The sequence below is a fragment of the Macrobrachium rosenbergii genome, chromosome 3 (genome assembly GCF_040412425.1).
Source record: "Macrobrachium rosenbergii isolate ZJJX-2024 chromosome 3, ASM4041242v1, whole genome shotgun sequence".
Lineage (NCBI taxonomy): Eukaryota > Metazoa > Arthropoda > Malacostraca > Decapoda > Palaemonidae > Macrobrachium > Macrobrachium rosenbergii.
In genome coordinates this window covers 84,604,971-84,625,304 of record NC_089743.1, presented here as the reverse complement: position 1 = coordinate 84,625,304, position 20,334 = coordinate 84,604,971, and the positions used below count along the sequence as shown (strand labels likewise).

General features: G+C 37.0%; 1 protein-coding gene and 1 long non-coding RNA gene across 3 annotated transcripts in view; one reads left to right on the top strand and one right to left on the bottom strand.

The window, feature by feature from the left end:
• Positions 1-13,064, bottom strand: part of LOC136826603 (uncharacterized) — a 109,747-nt gene extending 96,683 nt beyond the window's left edge. Inside the window, exon 1 of the long non-coding RNA XR_010849665.1 lies at positions 12,891-13,064. This is a non-coding gene — a long non-coding RNA (uncharacterized lncRNA). The remainder of the gene's footprint in view (positions 1-12,890) is intronic.
• Positions 11,869-20,334, top strand: part of LOC136826574 (proclotting enzyme-like) — a 184,016-nt gene continuing 175,550 nt past the window's right edge. Inside the window, exon 1 of one of the 2 annotated variants that reach the window (XM_067083785.1) lies at positions 11,869-11,989. The gene's annotated coding sequence lies outside the window, so the exon portion shown is untranslated. The remainder of the gene's footprint in view (positions 11,990-20,334) is intronic. The other variant, XM_067083815.1, reaches the window with a different exon arrangement.

Sequence of the window (20,334 nt, the reverse complement as noted above, 5' to 3'; positions counted from 1 at the left end):
GACCATAACTGAAACTGTTGAGCAAGGAATGCTTGGAGCAAAGTGAGTTTTGGAGAAGCAATTGCAACAACCCTAGCTTCAGTAATTTTTTAGAGCATATGTTTGAATGTGGACCCTAACCACTATTTTTGTAATACTTTCAGAAACACATCAGGGAACTAAATTGTTTGGTTTTGGTTTTATTGAATCTTTACTTTGCCAGCCACTGGAACAGGGGCGGCCATTCTTGTGCAGTGACTGTTCATAGCCAGTGGAGCAGCTCACGGCTGGGCACAGTGTACTGAATAATATAGAGTACTGTAGCCATCTGCTGCTCAGTTGCTGTAAAAGGGACACTGTAATTGTTGTGGTTCTGGTTACAAAATACAGTAAATACAATACCCATCATGGTTTTTTGTGATTTTTGTTTCTGTTACACTATACCTAACTTCAAGTTCTGCCCTCTACTTTTTCAAATGTTTTTGATGAGGGTCTTGACAAACAGGTGTCAGTTTGTGAACTTATTGTGAATGGTCTAAGCAAAAGTTTTACTTCTAGAAAAGACGTTTTCTCTTATCGAGGATATCCCCTCACTTAGATCAGCATCTTTTTCAGCACCATCAGAAGGTCTCAAGTTAAATCCTTACATGAGAGGTTCACTCTTATCATGAAAAAGGTACGAACATGCAATTGTATGCTTAGAATAGTTCTAAGAAATATATAATGGCCAGATCAGTAAATTAAATTATTTTCTTTATCATTATATAAAGAATTATATTCTTACTGAGGTATGGTAACCAGCTTATATTGCCTGTTTGGAGAATTACTGTGAATCTTTTGACATCTTTCAAAAATCCAGAGAGAGGCTCTCTTCTCTGAAGCATCTGCTTCTTGTTTACATTAGGTATGACAAAATTAGCACTCAGAACTACTTTGATATGTATTTTGTCTCTAATATGCATAGAAAATGTTATTTTTTACATATCCATTAAATGTGCACCATGTGTTGTGGGTTAACACAACTTCCTTCCAGCTTTTTTCTTCATGGCATAAGGGAATGTTTGTCTATAGTTTACTGTATCAGCTGGGTCATCTTGAGGCCACATAGAGTGGTCCTATGCTGGTGTTGACTTTGTAACCACATTTCCAGTCTTTGCCTGTCCTGTGACTACAGTCAATGCTAATGAGTTTTTTTGCTTTTGGTTGCTCATGGTTGGCCACCTCTTTTTCCATTTACCCGTTTTTCAAAAGTTGTTCTGGACAGGCTAATTGTGGAAAAAGAAGAAAGTACAGTACCGTACCTATATGGACCAATGGGAACATAAATCTTTTTGTCTCTTTCTTACTTTTAGATCTCAAATTCATCTTGACCTCCCCCAAGTTATGCTGCAGTCCTTGCATATTAGAAATTATTCCTTCGCCATTAAGGAACACATTTCCAGTTATTCAGAGGAAAATAAAAGAGGTTTGGCAATACTCTTGGGAAAGTCTTAATGAAAATAATTGAACATTTTGGAGGTTGCCAAGCAGTGCTTGTGGGGATATGGCAGTATACCAGGAAAGCAAGAAGCTACCCTTTGCCCCAAGGTAACTGGTTACTTGAATCTAGCATGTAATTTCTTAAGTGGGTGTTATCTATAGACATTTTGCAATGACTATTTATTCCCTTTGTCTGCATAGTGTAGCTTGTAGGGTTAGTGTTACAGTCCATTTTGTCCTAAGTGGTTTGTCATCCACTGTATAGGCATCTTGCAGTGGCTGTCTGCATGGTATATCTTGTTGGGTTAGTGTATAATCTTTGATACTCGAGAGCCTGTCCCTTCTTAGGTGGTTTGTCATCTACTGTAGAGACATCATGCAGTGACTACTTGGTCCCCTTGTCTGTACAGTATAGCTTGTTTGGTTAGTGTTACAGTTTTGATACTTACAAGGCCATATCATGCCTCGGTGCCAGGATGAGGAAAGAAATTACTCACTTCAAAGTTCTTTAAAAGTGTGTTTTGTGAATTAAGTGAAAATTTTAAGCTTCTATAGCAAGGTTGTGTTATTCAGAAATAAGTTTTATTGCAACATGTTGAAATTTTATTTTTCCAGTTTTCACCAGTTACATGAATGGAAGTACTAGTTATTTATATGTACAGTGTGTATGAACTGCATGAAAGTTTGATCAAGATTTCTTTAATTAGGATGTTTTTTCTTGCACAGAAGAGTTTCCTTGCATTGATGACTATAGTTACCATGGCACCATTTTGGGGTAATCTTCCAATCGTTCTTATGCCTTGCATGATGTACCAGCTCCACTTTGCCAACTTGTTTATTTTTGAAATTTTTATATTGCTCAATGGTTTCTTGGTACTTTTTATTAGTACACATATCGTTATGAAGTTTATTCCTACTTTTCATTTGTTTATTATGTCTGATAAGGTTTGGTTTGTTAATAATAGTTTCTATACTTAGTTTTTCTTGATTATATACTTAATGGAACCAAACCCTTGCTACTTATTTTGATAAACTGAAATGTAAGGTACTTAACCTCATTGTCATGGCTCCACTTATGACCTGGTTTTTGTTTCTGAAACTTGTTTTCAAAATTGTGTTCAACAAACACACTTCCTCTTTGTAGGTTCAGTTACAGTATTACTCATGTCCATCATGCCTGGGTTATGTTTGTTTACTGTTGAATAGAGCCTCATAATTTTTTTGTGGATTGTTAAATGGCAGTTAGACATTTTATGGAGGAAAATTTTAAAAACTTTAAGATTGCACGGTATGTGTACTACACCATTTTTGGAGTCATTGCAGAGGTTACAGAGTAATGATCAAATGCAAGGTTGAATTATGTCATTCTTCAAACCAAAAAGAATGCTGTACTGTAGTGATTTTATCTTGTTTTTAAACTGGTCATACTCTATTTAAGATACCTAAGATGCCAAATGATAGCCCACATAACCCAATTTCTGTATTGAGATAATGCAGGTCATCACTAACATATCTTATGTGAATGTCCAAATGTCAGCCTTCAGAACTGTGAAGTTTGGAAATTAATACAGACAAACTCTTTGGTTCAGACCAATGAGAGGTAAATATTTTGATTAAGAGGTGTAGTTAAACTACTTGATAATAATCTTTGCAATCACAGTAGCAAATAATATATTTGATTGCTTTGTAAAAAAAAATGTAGTCGATGCAATCCTTGATCCAAAGTCACAATTTCATTAACTTAAATTGTCAATACCCCATTAACTTACTCCTCATAGTGGGGTAGTGCTGTCAGTGCTCTTCACTTGGTGCACTGTAGGCATTACTGAAGATTGTTTTCAGTGTCCCTTTGGCCACTATCTGCACCCACTTTTTAACTTAGTACTTTAGCTCCATTCCTGCGTACTTTCTTTCATCTTGTTCAGCTTGTCAGAATTCTGTCTTAGCATAGCTGTGGTGTTTTTTCCTAGTTTAATCTTTAGATCCTTGTACTGTACTAAATCTTTTCTTCTTGCTGACCAACTACTCCAACTCCCTTTTTTTCACTGCCATAACCTTTAAATGGCTGAAAGTGCCCAGAACTTGGCTTTACAGCCTAAATTTCATAGTACACTCCCATGGATTGTTTTCTGGTGCAAGTTAATTCAACTCTCCTTAGGGGAGTGCCTCTTACACTGAGCCTTGATACCTGTTTGGTGAATTATTGTATAAAAGACAAAGCCTGATTCAGTGACAGTTGCAGACTTGCTTACTTAAAGAAACAGGCTGCTTATTATCATTAGAAAAAGAATTGATCTATTATGATGTGGAATAATTAAGCCTGATTAAGAGCTTTGGCTCAGAGAAATTATGCTTTGCCTAAAACCGAATACATCTTGACTATAAAAGAAAACAGTTTCAGGTACAACTCAAGATATAAACTGTGGGCCACTCTCAAATCTTCACAGTATGGTGTAGATTCGGCAGTTCCTCTTTGCTTAAACCAGATACCTTTGTCACTCACTGTTCCAAGGAGAGGGCAACCCTTTCAGCTGCTGTTTGACCATAAATAGAGCAAAGGAAAACTCATTATGCCTCATTTCTGTTTTCATGAAGCAAAATTGACTAGTTTTGCTTTTCTGTTATGTGAAATTAAGAATCTTTTACTCAACTTGATGCTTATGTTATGGACCCAAATGGTACTGTATTTTCCTGTTTTTTTGTGAAAACTGCTGATTACGTTAACTAAAGTTGCCTGTCAAGTAAATTTTTTTGGAAGTTAGCCAGAGGGATTCTTTTTGCATGTTTTGGAGAATTGGTAATATTATTCCATTAACTAAACATGGTTGAGGTGGCTCTAGCTCTGCTGGTTATTGCCCAATTCTGTAAATCCCATATTTAAAGTCTTTGAAGGTCTGTGGGGAAAATGTTTGAATGCCTATGCTGAAAGTAATAATTTGTTACCTTAGTTTGCAGCTTAGCTTTCACACGGGCCTGGCTGCTTTTGAATGCTCTTCCTTCAGATTGCCTTGTTATGTAGGAATCCCTAGATTCTGCATCATAAAATTCATATACTGTAATTGGCCTTTGCTTTAGTGTCGCTTTTTTCAAACTTTGACAGGTGGATGTTGTTGAGACATTTCTTGGTAGTATTATTGAATTTTAGCTACTCAAAGAGACTGCAGAGCATGGTTGTCAGTGGGCACTGTACAGTAGTGATTGCCGGAGTATAATCTCTGATGTTCCCCGAGGTAGTGTACTTGACCAACTTCTTTTATGCTGTATATATACAATATGTGCTCTGGCCTCTAAAACAAGCCTGTTGCTAATGCAATGCAGGTGGTGCTATTCTCTTTGCATCTGCCATCCAGTATGAGGGTATAGGAAGGTGACTTTGAATCTGTTAGATTCAATTCAATTAGTACATGATGCAAGTTATGGAGGGATACAGTGATACCCTATCAAAACTCGAAAGTGCATTTGTAAACAGGTTTAGGGCATTGGAACACCTCCATACCTAGATCTTTTGATTGACAATTTCCTCAACTACTTGCAATTTCATGTAGAATTCTAAATGTAATTCATGATTGAGAACTCAACTTGAAAAACATATCTGGTGTATTTCTTCTTCAATTGCACAAAAAGTCAATATGCTGAGAAAGTCTTTCAAGGTTTTTTAGAGACTTATCTGCTCTAAGGAAATTTTTTGATTCACTTATTCTACCATGTATTAAATATTGTCCACCTGTTTGATTTTCAGCAGCTGACTTGCATTTTAAATTGCTGTAACGGAACTAGAGTCGTATTAAACTTCTTGTCTTGATTATAAACTCTAGTATTGTCATACATTAGCTCATTGCTGATGCTGTAGAAGATACTTCATAATTCTAATCATTCTTTGCATACGGATGTTCCCACACTACATCATCAACTATGTACTTCCAGGTATGCAATTAATTCTTACACTCTTGCATTTTCATCTGAGAGGTCCAATATTTCATGGCTTTTTACAATTTTTAACCTTTCTGAGACCAGATTGACATAAGTCTCACTTCATACTTTTTTTTATTATTTGTCTTATTTGATTTATGGTACTTTATTTACTTTGTTGGGCATTGTTTATCATATTTGTTTTTCTTGGTTGTGTCTCTTTCAAAATTTATTCTCAGTTTCATTTTTTGTACTAGCTGCTTTCCTTTATGGGGGCCTTAGCCTTATAGCATTCTGGATTTCTAATTAGGGTTGCAGCTTGGCTTGTAATAATAATAATGATAGTAATAATAATACAAATTCTTTACATTATTCTTTTGCCCAGGCTGTATTGCTCTTTGCCTTTTACTTCTCATCTGTTCCTGTTGGTCTCTTTCCACCTGTCCAACTTCCCAACTTACTTTGCTTCAATTGTCACCTCTCAATTAGGTACACATTTTTCAGGCAAGCCCTATGAAAGTCTAGAAATGTGACTCTCTTGTTTCATTAAACTTCTTTGTCTCGGTTTAATCCCTAGACAGGATTGCAGCTTTTGAAGAGCCTTTTCCAATAGCTCATTTCATAATTTGAGTAGATGTTTTTACACACACATGCCCTTCTCGGCATCAACCCTCCCCATTTATCTGAGCTTGAGGAAGGTCTTGTTTAACTAGTTAATGATGATAAAGGGAGCTGAGAAGGATCAAAAGCAGTTTGTTAGTCATTTGGCCTTAATCCTTTCAACCCACAGTGGAAATTAAACTGTTATGTATTGCATGGCAGTGGGTGGCATTATCCTTGCTCATTACCTCAGATATAGTTGTCATATTATATTATGACTTAGATATATTCTCTTTGACTGGCTGAACTGCATTGATGGGAAATTGGATAACTAAATTTGTTAAACATATGACCAAGCTTTGTGATGAGGTACAGTATTTTAATCTCCATGTTGATATACAATGTACTGCTCTTGCTATATATTTCACATGCTTCATGATCCCTACCCAGTGACAGGTATGAAACTATCTGATGCAAAGCCATATATGCAGCATATCCAACTCTTCTATGATCATTACGTTGACCAAATCTGTTCTGGTTATGTTATTGTGCGTCGGTAAGATTTTGCTGAAGATCAGAAGTTTTATTCTAGTTTTAGAAGCATTGATTTGAAAATAGCCAACGTTTTTGGGTGTAGATTTTTGAATGAAGTTGTAGATTTTTTAATATAGGTGCAGGAAAATTTTAATATGATCGTAGATTGGAAGACCATAGGTAATTTCATGTGATGATCCAATAATTTGTTTTGAAGTAGCAAAGCCTGCCTCTATAAATCACCATTTCTTTCCTAGTTTGATTTCATTTGTTTACAAATATTGTTTTATACACTTTTGTGTTCATATGCCAATAAAATTTTTTGCATGGTTGAGAGGACATGACTGTACTTATGAAACTCAAAGGATTCCTGCTCAAGATTACCTCCAAAACTATCTTTGATTAAGTCAGTGGCATTACTGAGAAAGTTTAAATTGAATGGTAGGAAAGGGGCTCTTTGACACAAGTACCAACCAAGGTCCTATGATGTAGTCCACAATGTGGGTTTATGTATTTGCTCTAGGTCGAACATCTGTCAAGAGTCTTTGAGGACGCACCAACTCCCACATGATTTACGATGAGAGGAGTTAGGCCTCCGATACTTGATGAGGATTAAAAGTAGTGCTAACAATCCATCAAATAAGGTTATTCATCAACTTTATGCTAGCAATTTCAAGCCGAGATCTTCTGTTCCATTCCAGATCTGGCTAAATGCATCTGTAAATGATCATTCTATACAGGCTCAAAATGCTCATGAATTGGCCTGTTCCAAAATTCCACCTTGGCTCATACCAAAAGCTGAACTGTGAAAAAGAACACCCCTGATAAAGTAATAAAGTCAGTGTTTTTAGAATGTGATGAAACTCATAATAACGACTATAAAATTTGTATAGATGGCTCAAAGTCAAGCGAGGGAACAGGTTTAGCTGTACAACTGAACTATCTGCCATTGTTAAAGCCCTAGATGTAGCATATCATTCAAATAAGTAGTCTTGTGTCATATATTCAGATTGTAAAAGTGCTCTGGAAAGCCTGAACAATTATTATTCATCCCATCCTTTAATACAGAAGGCTTGGGCGTGACTGTTTCGCATTTCGCGTAGGCGTAAAACAGTATATTTTTGTTGGATTCCTGGAAGGCGTAAAACAGTATATTTTTGTTGGATTCCTGGTCATGTTGGGATCCCAGAAAATGAAGAAGCAGGCAGAGAATACCTGTACCCAAGGAGAAATTTATATAAATAGAATGCCCTACTTAGGTATAAAAATTTCTATTCGCAATTATATACTAAGTAAGTGGCAGGAGTGATGGTCATCTCCCCTTCTTGCTAATAATGAAAAGTTAAAAACTATTAGATCTCAAATAGGGTTTTGGTAATCATCCTAACAAGGCTGAGGGTTGGTCACGGCTGACTGACACGCAGTTTTCTTCTCGATGTGCTCGTGTTCACTGTGATAGCCCTTTGACAGTTGAGCACATTCTGGTTCACTGCACCAGGTATGCTAATGAGATGTGGATGTACCATCTAGAACCATGACTGAAATTTTAGGAGACAACATTGATGTTGGCCCTGTTTTGAGTTTTTTAAAGGCTTGTGTTTTTTATGAAAATATCTAATAATTTTATATAGATATATCTTTTTTCACCTTATTTATGGCAGTTTTTAATTCCATTAGTTAGTAAATTAAATCTCTTCAGTTTTATCTTTTTAACATTTATGTTTAGAATGTCTATTATAATCTCATTTTTTATATCATTTCCATTTTCATTCATTCTCTTCATAGCACTGAATGACCTATGGGTCCCAGTGCTTGGCTTTATGCCTAAATCACATATTCTAACAGTCAGGAATGTCCAGGGCCTCTTAACATGAACTGGTATGTCCTGTGCCTAGTGACTGGTCATTTATTGTTCTAGGACTATTTACTCAGAACTTGTGAGACCCCTGTGTCAAGGGGTCTCCTGCTTGTCTGTAGGAAAACGGTAAGAATAATTTTGGAGATTACAGAGACAGCATCAACAGGAACTTAGTAAGGTACTGCTCAGCTGTAAAAAAAAAAAAATGGCTGTACAAAAGTTTTGAGAGTTTAACATGCTTTCTTTGGTAAATGAATCTGCAGGGCCTTATTAATTTTATGGAATAATTGTCTGGTGAGGTTGTTTCAATCACCCATTTAGTCCTGCCAGTCTAATAGAAACAGAGAACCATATGACACTCTTTGTCACCTTTTCATTATCTTATTCATCTTTTCATTATCTTACTCATACGCTTGCAGCCAGTATCTATAAAACCTAGAGCTGGGGCATCAACTTTGAGGAAACTGCAGCATCTGGTAGAACAAATCAAATGACGAGTGTAAACCCCTTTTCTTATATAGTTTAGCCTTACTATCTATAGTGGAAATATGATTGGAGTTCATGTAAGGTAACTTTTTTTTTTTAAAGTAACCATCATTGTTTTTGAGAAAGAAGGGTTTTTCCATTATTAAGCAATGCAATGTTAGATGATACTAAGGCTGTCTTAAGCACACAAATGTCAAGTGCACTGGCTTTCTGCTTCAAGTTACTAAGTGTTCAGTTGTATCACTCCATAAAAACGTAAATCTTGGTGTAATGTACATATACAGTTTTGTATGCAGTGCATAATCTCTTGACTGATTCAACTAAATGAAACATGGTTCTTTACAAAATTATGCACAACTTATGGGATCTCTCATGTTTTAGACATTCAGTAATTATAGAAAACTGTTTCCATTAGACCAGCATTAGTTTGGATTTACACCTTGTGTAGAGATATCCTGTTTGGCCATCATCCAACCACTATTTTATAGTATTTTATAGAACTTAATGGTATCATCCTCAATCAGTCAATAATGGTATCTGTTCCTCGAGAATTATTGAGTGCTACTTGCTTTGCAGAACATCAACACCTACACTCACAATAATGTGATGTCAGTTGCCCTCGTTGCCAGAAGTCTTTGTTTCTCTTACCTATAAAAGTAGAGTAATCTTGTTGGCAATGTTGTGGAGATTGATATTCAAGAGCTTTAGATGCTGTAATACTACTTTAAAGTACCAGGTACTGTTACCTTAATTTTAATGTATTATTTTTCATCTTGCTGGGTGTAATACTGTACTGTATTTTTATGTCAAATTAACATTTGTTGTCTGAAACTGTATATTCATGAGACGTGACTATAGAGAGGGACCAGAACATGGAGAGCGTGGATTCTGTCCATAGTGTAAATGCATTTATCTTGGCACACAAATGAAGATGCATTCATATAAATCATTATGGGATAATGTGTGATGTTGGGTTAAGGAAATAAGAAGATTGTTATTGAAATGTACGGGCCAGAAGCAAGCCAACGGATGCTAGGAAAACTAGGCCATGACAATCCCAGACAGAATATCCACAGAATTAATTACCAACTGGATACACAGAAAACTCCAGGTCAAAGGAAAACGAAGTCTTAAAGCTCTCATATGAAAAACATGAGAGAACTCAAATTTTTCAAATGGAACAGGTTTTCTGTGGTAATTTTGTGATGGAAAAATCTGTGCTTGGCAACTGTACTTTCAGCTACAGTGATTTTAGATTGAATTTTGTGGAACCATGACTAATTTTGTCGTTGTGTTTATATAATACTTGTTTTACTTCCTAATAATAATCCGACGAAAAATTTCAGTTAAATGTGCAAGGTAATAAACGTTCGATTTATTTTAACCGTGTTAAGGATAATGTTATTTAGTACAATATAGTGATCAAAATATAGGCAAATGAATTTTCTGGAAAATATAAACACTTTCCTGTTGGATACCATGAAATACGTAATAAATTTACCTACATTTTAAGTCTCAATCTTAACAATTTATATAAAAGGATAAGTGCAATTCCTTTAAGGGAGTAACAAGAATTGTTGAAGTCTACGGTAAAATATGAATAGAAAACGGATGTAACAATCAAAGAAAAATATATCTTTGGAAAATATATGCAGTACCTTTGCTAATCGCTTGCCTTCTTTTTTTGTTTTTATTCACAATTATTGCTCTTGTTTCACTAGTACTGCTAGTGACCACAGCAGCAGTAGGAAGTGTATTGATAAAGGCTATTTTACAATACACTGCGGAGTAATCATAAAAAGGTAGGTCGTAAATTTTTCCCTTGATATTTCGTGGTTTTGAAGAAGTTATTTTTTGTTTTGTGGTTATAACATTGTTTGAGAGAAATCACTGAATATCTATGCATTTTTAGAATATAAATGTTCTTACTTTAACCGAGTTTAGGATGTATGTGTTAGAAAGTAACATTATGGTTGTTGGAACCAATAAAAACTAATAGTTTGTGTGGTGGGGAGGATGAGTAAAAAGATGTGGGCCGTAGAACTATCTAGTGGTTTGGTGAAAAGCCGTCAAAATCTTTAAACCACAACTGTATTTTGTAGGGTAGTTTCCAGAATACAGGAGTGACAGCTTTGAAACCCAGTCAGTTTACAAAACCTGACTTCCCTTTCCGAGTGATCATTACTTAAGGTAATCACAATTACTGGCTGTTCTTAAAATTTCTAAATAACTTCTAACAACACATGGCTCAGATCGTAGATAACGAATTGGGAAAAAGCTTTATCAGGGAGAATGCTTCCATCCTTACCTGCCCCCCCCCCCCACTCTTCATGTGATCCCAGAAGATTAAAAAATAGTCACCCTGTATCATTATGATCACCCATTTAATAGAAGAGATAGGTTCCAGCACTTGATCTTACCGCCAACTCCAATATTAAAAATCTGCCAGTCTACCATTTCGGTCGTGATACACCATGCGCTGTTTATTGAAGTAAACTTTGTCTCCACATTTAGTAAGAATTCTCAGCTTACCTGCTTCTCAGCCTTAGAGCGAAAACGAGCACATGCACAAACGAAATTTGTTTTAAGTTTATGTAAACTCATTTGAATTTGCCACACAAGAACTGGCTATAGTGATTACGAATTTGCATTGTCAATAATTTAGCAAGACATGGAAACGAACAAAAGCGCATTACCCATTTTGATAAAACTAAAAAGAGTATCCATGCTATATATTTTTCTTCATGAATAACTGCATTCACTTGAATCAAAAACATCTTGTAGAAAAGTTTGTCAAAGGTAAAATATATAAAACCGTTTAGAAATGTAATTCAAATAAACCAGTTTCAAATAGGGAAATCGTCAACGAAAACAAACTTATGAATCAAAAATTAAATCTTAAAAAAGCCGTGAATTTTGATGTCTTTAAAAGATATTACAACAAAAGGGCAGGTTCTTCCAGTGAAACATGACATCAATAAAAAATGGCAACATTGGACCGATCCTCCTGTAGGCTACCCGTTCGTGGGACTTGAACCAGAGTGAGCCTATGGCAAAGAGCGTGTGACTTCGGGTGGACGGGTGCCATATTAAAACGCCTGGTCCAGCACAGTAGTGTACAATAGCGACGAAACACTAAGGCAGGTAAATTAAGCGTTGTTGTGCATTAGACTCGCAAATACATATTGTTCTTAAGAGATAAAAAAAAAAAAAAATACCGGCTGAATGAATTGGCTTAGGCCTAACGTTTGCTTGTGCGAGATTCTTGTCCTTGTTACCTTCTTAGTCTATTTTTTCCTTGGCATATTATGCCGATAACTTAATTGTTTTCATGTATGCGAAATTAAAGTGTACTTAGAGTATACAATAATAAGTTTTATATGTTATAGCAGGTTGAGTAGATTGAGAGCATAGGTGTAGCCTAGGCTACCAAACTTCATTTTCTTGCGAACACCAACCTATTGAGACATCTCGTTTGATGAAAACAAATTAAATCGCGGTTTGTTATACAAAACAACAGGTTTTACTTTCAATCGAATAAGAAAAGTGGTTTTCTAATGTTTGTTTTCGTCGTCCTGAAATACTCTCACCAACTGTGACATTTGGGAATTTCGTTGAGACACCACGTGATAAAATGCATTTTTTTTTTTAACCAACACTGCCTTTACATGTCTAAAACTGAAAACTCGATGGTATAGAGATAGACAGTATCCTACAGAATAAAGCAGGTGTCCTTATGCGTCATAGTAACATGTTTAAAACGCCAGACTTGGTCACACATCCAATAAGCTCGGTATAGGCCTATAGGTCTACATACCAATAAGCATTTTTAATAACGAGCACGATCTTCTTGACTTTGTATTAAATGGCATAAATAAGATTAATGATGTCCTGATTTCAAAGAGGAAACCGTCACTGCCTATATGTGCCAGAGCGATATGCTGAAAATATCAGACGTGTCCACGGAGACCGTATCTACTCCTAACAAGATATTTATCAGAATCACAAAATTATCGGTAAATAAAATTCAATACGTTTGGCTTACCTGTGGAATGTTGTATTCAGCTTTCTCTTGAAGGGTTCCTGTGTCCATTTCTGCAATTATAAGCTGCGCACTATACCACTTAGCAATTAATGAACGAAATAAACCACAGGACACACCAAACACTTTTTCAAGCTCCGCGGTTCCCGGTATTTGAGCCTGACGGTGATAGACAGTTGCCAGTTATGCAATATATTCGACTTTGTCAATGTCGTGGTTGGAGCTTTGGAGGGATGTTCATCAAGTTGGGTTGTTTATCTTGAGCTTTTAAATTATCAAAACTTAACGGCATGTATTCTTAAGTAGCTTTTTTTCTTTTTTAACTGACAAGTAAGGATAGCCACTGACCCTATCTGTGTTTAGTTTATATTGTTTTAACACTTAGATTTTCATTCTGTTGTTTTTAGGCGAGAGGGTAAAAGAAACAAAACTTCTCAACAGTAGAAGAAACTCCTTTAATCTGATGATGAAAAACTGAAATGAAACTTATTTAACTTGACGATGAAAAAAGTAACATGGGTCTTTACAACAAGTTTATAGTTATTACAATAAGTTAAATAAATATACTGTATTAGAGTGCAATATGTTATTATATATATATATATATATATATATATATATATAAGGCATCTTAATTACATCTTCCTAATGAAATATAACGGTGAAATTACGATGATGTTCAATCCGGCATTAATGCGTAAGTGCATAACCATGATTAGACCTATATCTTGGGCTAACTAACACTGTTGGTTATATGCTCTTACGTGAACTTGAAAAAAATTTATCACTGTATTATATCGTTGCAATTACACAACTGCAATCACTTATAAAAAAATTTTTTTTTTGAAGCTGCAAATATACTGTAGTAGTAAGCGTTGGTGTTATAACTGTCTTATTTTTCAGAGTAAGATAAACTGACAACGTATTTCAGTAATTTTACATGAGGATTTGATTGCCACTGCATTATATAATTACGTACTTATATATATATATATATATATATATATATATATATATATATATATATATATATATATATATATATATATATATATATATATATGTGTGTGTGTGTGTGTGTGTGTGTGTGTGTGTGTGTATAACTGAATCACGAAAATATGGAACGTGATGAATATATAAATAAAGACAAAATCCACAAAGGAAAGAGAAACAACATTGTGCTGCAAACTTAGCAGACTGAAGAAATATGAAAATAAGTTTACAAAGAAAGGTAAAAAGACAGATGGGGATTACAAAGGGCGAAAAGTATATGGTATATATATATATATATATATATATATATATATATATATATATATATATATATATATATATATATGTGTGTGTGTGTGTGTGTGTGTGTGTGTGTGTGTGTGTGTGTGTGTGTGTGTACCATATACTTTTCGCCATAATACTCCGGTCCTCAGCAAATATTTTTGATACTTTTCTAAGTGTTCTCATTTTTTAACTTAACAAGTAAACTTACACAGTACAACACAGAGGAAAGGCAATGAAAAAACTTTTAATTCAGTTATATCAATATATTCCTTTGCTGCAGAGTACTAAGAAATTAACTGCTGCTTCTGCAATAGTGTATCCTTGAGTTTTCACCAAGAGGTTGCAACCACTTTAGCCTTATAAATCCCTAGATTCCCTTCGGAATCCCGTAGGATACTCTCAATTAAACAAATTAGTTTGATTTCGTTTTGGAAAAAGGCATAATACAATTCCTGCTTTCCCCCTGAAGGCACGGAATACTTCCCAGAGACAACTTGAAGTCTCCAGAGCCAAGGATGGATTTAGTGTCTTCAAGGAATTTTAGGAAGCAGGATTTGCGCCGTGTCTTTTTCCCAAATAAAATCAAATCAATTTGATTAACAGTATTTTAGATGATGGGGAATGTCTTGTTAATGCATAATAGTGTTTTCACTGAGGTACTCTTAATACAAATGAAAAATTGTACACTATATTCTATATGTAACGATAGTATTCTCTCTCTCTCAGAAATTCCGACGAACTGAGTGTTTACTCTGATTAAATCAACCTGAAGTGACCACATCTTCTGAATCAAACACCTACTAGGTGATTAGGTAACAATCTGCTGTTGTATCAGTCTTAGGATAAATTGCTATATACGAGGAGTTGGGTGAGGGTGGAATTAAGGGGCACGTTAGGATAATGAGAGACAGTAGAAACATTAAGTGAGGAACCAGGACAACAAACAAACAAACAAACAAAAACGCGAAATGTCAGAAGCGAAGAGTCAGAAAAGGAGGCCGCCACTTCGTATAACGGACCTGGCAATCTCGTTTCCGCTGAGGTAATCGTGTTAATTATACCTCGTTCTGGAAGAAATGGGGATTATTTCGGTAAACTAGGAGATGCGCTACTCGCAGTAACCAGGAAATACTTGAGGAGAAAACACTCTCTTCAGTCACAGATAAATTGCGTTGGACATCTGGGAGACAACTAGAAAGATTGCTATATTATGTTGGTCGCGGCAGCTATAACCTTGTGATTTATTGACGTATTTGGTTGGCTTCCTTGGCTGTTTATTTATTTGGCTATGACGTTACTTTACTTTTATTAGCTTTAGACGATTTCACCCAAAATACGCGTTTAAATTTATATATTTATATTTTTTTTTATTTCTTACTTAACTTTATTACGGCGTCAGTAACATAGATTGTGACGCCAATTATAGTTGCCATAAATCAATCAATCTAAAAAAACGCCTCGTTTCAATACAATATCTATTTCATCTTACTTACTATTTCCATTTATGAATTACCGGTAATTCGTTTATTATAATTACCGTTAGAAGATTGATCAAGTAACCTATTCTTCCACTGTCGTGATAATCTAATTCTCTTATTCGTTGGTTTATTCTGTTGCGCATTCCTTTGTTCATCGCCATCATCGTCAGTAAATTATGTCATCATGCTGTGGATCTATTTAACAATCACGATTTCATTAAATTACTTGATCTGCTTTTGTTGAATCCCGTGACTGTAAATTATTATTTTTCTAGTGACAGATGTCATATGCGGTTCCTTAAAATTCGGATTCAAATGCAATGTTTGCTGTAAAGCCAATATCATCGACCAAAATAACTAAACACTGAGTTGTCAGTCAGATAAGAACACCTGATTCAGTTCTCAGATTGTTAAGCAAAGATGAACGCTTTTGATAACATCACAGATATATTGCCGTAGCTCTTTCTCTCAAGCAAAGAATTATGATGAAAACTAGCAGCGTCCTCTGGACTGATAGACATTATATACTCCTTCTATACCGCCTGCCTTTGATAGCGTCATTACTTGTACAATTAGAATAGCTTCTTCCTTTCTACTTATGCTGTTATTAAGCAGTAAGTGGAGGTAGAATACGATTCACTCAGAAGAATCCTATTTCTCTTCTGCTGAACCCATTTCTTTAATGTCAGGCAGTCCCCAGTTTATGATGATCCAAGGCTATGACGCTTTTCACATATATTCATCAGAAATTATTTCCCGGTTTATGACGCATGTTCCAGGGTTACGACACGTCGTACGCCGATCCAACGGAAGAAATATGGCTCCAAAATGGCTGAATAATCAAAATTTGGAGGTTTTTTTTATGAAAAACTCAATAAAAATGCAGTTCACATCGTTTCCAATACACCCAGAGAATTGAAAGTAAGGTTTTCTTAGGATTTTTGACGATTTTCGACGAATTTTCGGTTTACGACGATTTTCGGCTTACGACGCAGCGTAAGAACAGAACCCCCGTCGTAAACTGGGGACTGCCTGTATTTTCCTCCTGAACAAAGTTTACTGTTACCGAGCTGCGGCTACTACTTTCATCTCTAACCACCGTTATTTGTCCTACAAACTTATGTCTATATTTTCTACTTTATCACTAACTTATCCCACGGTGTTTAAAACAAACTGCAAGTTGACAGACATGATCCTCTTGCGACGCTGATCTAATTTCCTAAAAATCTCGCAAATGCAATTTTCGGTTTTTATAAATTCTAGAGTCTAAGACACAAACTAGAGATATCACCTCTGAGAAAAAAAATGGAAATATCAGTAAAAAAAAGACTCAAAGCCAAACACAAGCAGTGAAAGGCCTACACAGGTCATCTAAGGTTAGGTTTTCTTTTCAAACTGACTGCCTCGGCCCTACTGTACAATTGTGCATCTTAGGAAACAGTTGGGACAGCCTTTTTCGTGCCGAAAGCCAAGCTACTCGTGTTATTGATAATTAATGTATTGATATACTCAGCGTATGTTTTCTTCGTTAGACCCACGTAGATGTGTCAATACATGAAGACATTTTCACGTTTGTCTTACCCTTTGAGAAATAAATGGTACAGTATCTTAAAGGTTCACTAACCACTAACGCATAATTTTCGAGATTAAAATGAAGTTCATGGGATTCTGACAATATACTGGTAATCTTCTAAATCAGATACAAAATTCATGATAAATTTATAAATCAAGAACTGAGAATAAATCGTATTTAAGATGCTGCGCTTCCTTAAAATGAACTGCCACGATTAAGTCACTAGAAAGAGAAGGAATATCTGACCGGGTACTCTTGAAGGCGCCATTTGGGCCCTGTTCACACACGGCGGTTTCATCCACGCGGTTCTGTCCCCGCTGATGCTAAGTCAGTGGCAGAACACAGGGGTGTACACACACAACTGCGCGGATTTGATAACCACCGCGGCATCTGCGCAGTTTGAGTTTCCACTACCATCACGTGGCATCTGTGCAGTCTGAGTTTCCCCTAGCAATGCGCGGCATCCGCATGGTCTCAGTTTCCCCTCGCAATGCGCATCATCCGCCCAGTCCGAGTTTCCCCTAGCAATGCGCATCATCTGCCCAGTCTGAGTGTCCCCTTGCAACGCACGGCATCTGCACGGTCTGAGTTTCCCCTAGCAACACGCGTCATCCATGCGGTCTGAGTTTCCCCTAGCAATGCACGGCATCTGCACGGTCTGAGTTTCCCCTAGCAACACGCTTCATCTGTGCGGTCTATGTTTCCCCTAGCAACACATGCCATCTGTGCAGTCTGAGTTTCCCCTAGCAACACACTGCGTCTGCATGGTCTGAGTTTCCCCTAGCAACGCGCGTCATCCACGCGGTCTGAGTTTCCCCTGGCAACACACGGCACCTGCATGGTCTCAGTTTCCCCTAGCAACATGTGGCATCTGAGTGGTCTCAGTTTCCCTTAGCAATGCACGGCATCTGCATGGTCTGAGTTTCCTCTAGCAACACACGGCATCTGCGCGTTCTCAGTTTCCCCTTGCAATGCACAGCATTGGCGCGTTCTCAGTTTACCCTAGTAACGTGTGGTATCCGAGTGGTCTCAGTTTCCCCCTAGCAACGCACGGCATCTGCATGGTCTGAGTTTCCCCTAGCAACACACGGCATCTGCGCGTTCTCAGTTTCCCCTTGCAATGCACGGCATTGGCGCATTCTCAGTTTACCCTAGTAACGTGTGGTATCCGAGTGGTCTCAGTTTCCCCCTAGCAACGCACGGCATCTGCATGGTCTGAGTTTCCCCTAGCAACGCACGGCATCTGCACGGTCTGAGTTTCCCCTTGCAATGCGCAGCATCGGTGCGGTCTGAGTTTCCCCCAGCAATGTGCGGCATCTGCACGGTCTGAGTTTCCCCTAGCAACGCACGGCATCTGCGCGGTCTGAGTTTCCTCTAGCAACACACCTTCGTATTGACTGCGGCAACCGGATTTGGTATGGCAGCGAGTCAGGTTCGTAACAGTAACGAGTCAGTATCTTGGCAGCAGAGCAGCAGGAAGTCGGTTTGGATAGGCGGCAGGTATTACTTACTTGTTGGCTTCGACAGGAGACAGGAAGTACCTCTTTGTCTGTTGGTGTGACTTCATCCTTGATGGCAGCTGAGGATACTTCGATGACTCGACCGTGGTCATCTAATGTGGTGGTTGTTTCTCGTTCGGCAGCATATGGCTGTCTCGACGACTCGGCCGTGGTCATCTGGTGTGTGAATTTGTTCCTGTTCGGCAGCCAGTGGCTGCCTTGGTGGCACGACGAGTTCGTCTGTTTGACTGCGTCCTTGTAGACAGTTGTGACTTGTCTCGACAACTCTTGTGAGGTTGTCTGTTGCTCTGTGTTCAGCCCGATCACGGTTATTTCTTGATTTGGGACGCTGTGTATTTTTGAGACAAAGTTCTCTTAATTATGTGTAATTGTTTATAGTAGTAATTACATTTTTGGACGAGTTATTGCTTTGGATATTATTACTGAAGTCGTTTGTTTTACATGTTTTAATGACTGTAACGTAATTATTCAAGTATTATGCTGCTTATGTGTTATTATGCCGTTTGTGTAATTGGTATTATGCTGCTTGTGTATTATTTGTTGCCAACGTGAACTTTATGGTTAATTTAGCAGACAAACCGGTGGATAGTGATACGACAGCGGCTTGGGGATCTCTAGATGTCTGACAGTTTACCTGCTTTGATAGAGATCTTCTATTAGAAGAGTCTTCATCAAGGGACATAGTATACTTGAAGGAACTGAGTTCCTTCTTTCTGCATAACCAGTGTTCTAGATTATTCCAACAGAATTACCAGAAGGAAGATATCTGCAAGAATAGATCTAGTTATCTGACAATTTGCCCCGCTTTGACAGAGATCATCTTCTAGAAGTGTCTTCATCAGGGGACATAGCACACTTGAAGGAACTGAGTTCCTTCTTTCTGCACAGCCAGTCTTCTAGATTATTCCAGCAGAATTACCAGAAGGGAGACATCCGCAAGAATAGATCTAGATATCCGACAGTTTGCCTGCTTTGATAAGTACGGCAGATTTGACATTAACTTATACCTCTCTTGGTGGCTCAAGGGTTTGATCGTCGAATGGAGTCGCTGGAAGTTACCGTGTCGAGGGATCGAGGCCCGGCAGTTTCGATCCATTTATCACTTTAAAAAATTCCCCTTCGGTGATAATTCCCCACCGGGGATACTCCCGAAGCAGCGAGAATTGTATATTAAGCGACATTTGTAGCTTCATGAATGTGTATAAATCACGGTGTGATAAAAATTTCATTATATATATATATATATATATATATATATATATATATATATATATATATATATATATATATATATATATATATATATATAGAGAGAGAGAGAGAGAGAGAGAGAGAGAGAGAGAGAGAGAGAGAGAGAGAGAGAGAGAGAGGGAGAATACTATCGTTACATATAGAATATAGTTTACAATTTTTCATTTGTATTATGAATACCTCAGTGAAAACACTATTATGCATTAACAAGACATTTCCCATCATCTAAAATACTGTTAATGAAACTGATCTGATTTTGTTTGAGAAAAAGAGACACAGCGCAATTCCTGCTTCCTAAAGTTCCTTGAAGACACTAAATCCATCCTTGGCTCCGGAGACTTCAAGCT